The following is a 3,037-nucleotide window of genomic DNA, read 5'->3' as shown; positions in this document are numbered from 1 at the left end:
AAAGGCAAAATGATCTTAGAATCAAAATCTAAAGTTAACTACCTATTAGCTAAAAACTGAACAAAATATTCTATATGCATATTTTTAAAGCATAATAAAAACCTCTGGTGCTTAAAAGCAAAATTAGTTATTTTGATAGCATTGAGGATACAGCCAGTTATTCACTATTAATTTAATAAACATTTGCTAAGGGACTTCTAATTGCCAAACTTGTGCTTAGTAGTAAGAACCAAATTGTTGTCAATATAAATACCTGTAAAATTTATAATTGTCAATCTGTAAAACCTGCAATTGTATAATGTAATGATAATAAAGCTTTTAAATGAAAACCATGACATACTTTTACAGGAATGCTCCCAAAGCCACTCCACTAATACTTTTGCAAGTCTTTGATTCACAACACATTTTTACAGAAACTATCTCAGTTGATACTCCTAACAACCTACTTGTAGGTTAGAAAACATGTGACATGCCCAAGATTATACCTTGTCAGGTCTACCTAATCCAAATCTTGGTTTTTTTCATTACATGTTTTTGATTAGTATGTTAATATACAACTGCTTTTATTCTTCTTCTTAGTTTTATTCTTCTCATATATTGGTAAAAAGGAACATGTTATATAAATAATTTAACACAAGTTTAGAATTGCCTGTGGGAAACTTAGCAGAAACAAAAAAATCTAAACAGTTTTTACTGACAAATCAAATCTAACACACATTCACATTTAATATAAGATTAAAATATGTGCTTTCAAAAGCAGTGCAATGAATCACATTTTAGAAGAACTTAATATATTTTCTAAAACTACTTTTTTTGTTGTTAAACAAATCTTTCTACTATCTCTAAGATTCTCTGATGTTGTCAGACCATGAAAGGACTGGAAGGTTCCCCTTTAAACCACCATTGTACTTAACACTCATCCTATTCCCCTCTATATTTCTAACTGGTTCTATTCTGGAGATAACATTCACTAGGTAACCTATAAATTTTAGGTAATGAAAAACGCACTTGAAGTAGATTATCTGTTGAGAAGGGCTCCAGGTAGGAGATGCAATTTGTTCTGGACCTTGAAGAATGTATAAGCTTTAAACAAGAAGAGATTGGAGAAAAGAGAATTCAGTGAACAAAGAATAATGGAACCATGGTAAATACTGGAGCAAGAAAAAGTAGTTCAATTTGTACAATATAAGCCACATGAAGTGAATTAACAAAGGGCTGACAGCATCTTGTGAAGACCCTTGAATATGAACTCTCTGCGGCTAAGCCTGAACACTTTACTATACTTACGCTCATTTCCACATGATTTCCTCTAAACTGAGGAGAAGGAAAAACAAAAAACAAAAACTACATTCTCTCCATACAAAAACAAAATGCTTCACCTAGTTTTTTACCACGTCTGACCATTTCTGGGATTTTATTCTATTATTTATTCTTTTCTAACATTTTATTTTATTTCAAATATATCTTATTGATTATGCTATCTTAGATCTATGTCTACCAGGCATTTTTTCCTCACAAATTATATTCATGCTGTAATCTTCTCTACTTTAAATCAATCAATCAATAAAACCTGTTCCTCTATTCAGACTTTCCATGGAGCTACCATCCTATCTTTCTTTCTTTTTTTTTTAACCTAGTACAAGTGTGTATGTATAAACACAAGATAACTGAAAGAGTGGCATTAAAACTGTCCCTAAGTCTTACTCCTTTACATGCTTTTTAAGTCTATGATCCAGGAAAATGATTTTAAGACACACAAATGGATCACCACCCACTTTGGTAAACATTGCTTTAGATGACTCTTGGTTGAAAAACATAAGATCAGATCTTTCTAAAAATATCCAGACAAAAAGCATTTGTTATCCGTGCACCCAGTAATTCAGGAGGGAGTCTTTCCTTTCTCACCAGAGCAGCCCATCCAGAAGGGTTTCAGGGGCTCTGGACCATGGCTGCTTGGCACAATTTGGACCACAGGACCAGGAAGCAAATGAAGCCATATGTCAGTTCCTACCACAGAGTCCGATACATTATTAAACCCTCACCTTTCCTGTGCCTGAGAACCTCTACCAGAGCCCAATATTCCTGAGCATAAAACTATCCCAGCTGCATTCAGCAGGCAAGAGTGTACACTTTACCCATTCAGCCTACCTCTGAGAGAAGGAGAAATTTTAAAGGAAACATCGGGTTGTCGGGCTTCTGCACTGTACTAAAGTTTATGAGACAAGTTACAATCTATACTCTCTGTGAAGGCACTCGGGTTCCCTTCCTACACCTAAACACTGGTCAAGTTTCCTACTCTCCCTTTCAGGTACGCACAGACTTTACACAGGGAAGAGACCATAGCAGTGGGGTGGGTGGGCACTAACACAATTCAATACTTTTTATTGCCTAGGACAATGGCTGGTTACAGACCACAAAGATTCAGGAAGAACCAGTGCTTGGACCCAACAAGAGACACTCTTCCCCTCTCAATTAAGAGTCCTCTGGGCTATGAATCAGCAAGCTTTTCCTTATATAGCTCTAGTAGGAGGTCCATAGCTCTAGTACTCAGTACAAGGAGACTCATACCTGAGCCTAGCTGAGGGTGGGTGGATGAGGTGAGCCAGACTCATTTTATTAAGTCTGTGACCCTGAAGACTGGGATGTGGATGGCTGAGTTGTTTCTGATGTGGGTCAGTAGCTCTTGTGTACCAGTCTCTGGTTCCAGCTTATCAACAAGCTTCACTGTGGAGGTATGGGCAGCCACCTGCAAGGACCCGAAGCTGCCTGTCCAAAGCTGTGGGGCAATGCAGACTGCTCGGTTGATGGCCAGGCCTAACCCATGAATGGAGATCTCAATATGTGCATTCTGACCCCATGATCCCCTGTCCAGCAGCTTCTGGCCATGGGCCAGTTGGCCCTTAAAGTCAGTCTTCATGTTAACATAAATGTCATTGAGCCTCTGGGCCAGGTGGTGGGGCAACCACTTCTGCAGGGTATACTCCACCGGATCCAGCTCAGTCTCCATGGCCCTGCAGTGCTCTCAGTTTTCTGCCAT

The 3,037-nt window shown here is 38.2% G+C and overlaps 1 pseudogene; it reads right to left on the bottom strand.

The window, feature by feature from the left end:
* Nucleotides 1–2,608: 2,608 nt before the first annotated feature.
* LOC119061454 (ribonuclease P protein subunit p20-like) lies at nucleotides 2,609–3,037 on the bottom strand (annotated as a pseudogene).

Source organism: Artibeus jamaicensis, unplaced genomic scaffold, assembly GCF_021234435.1.
Source record: "Artibeus jamaicensis isolate MK-2021 breed Jamaican fruit bat unplaced genomic scaffold, CSHL_Jam_final contig_64, whole genome shotgun sequence".
Taxonomy (NCBI): Eukaryota; Metazoa; Chordata; class Mammalia; order Chiroptera; family Phyllostomidae; genus Artibeus; species Artibeus jamaicensis.
The sequence above is the reverse complement of the archived record's forward strand: the minus strand, read 5'-3'. Positions and strand labels throughout refer to the sequence as shown.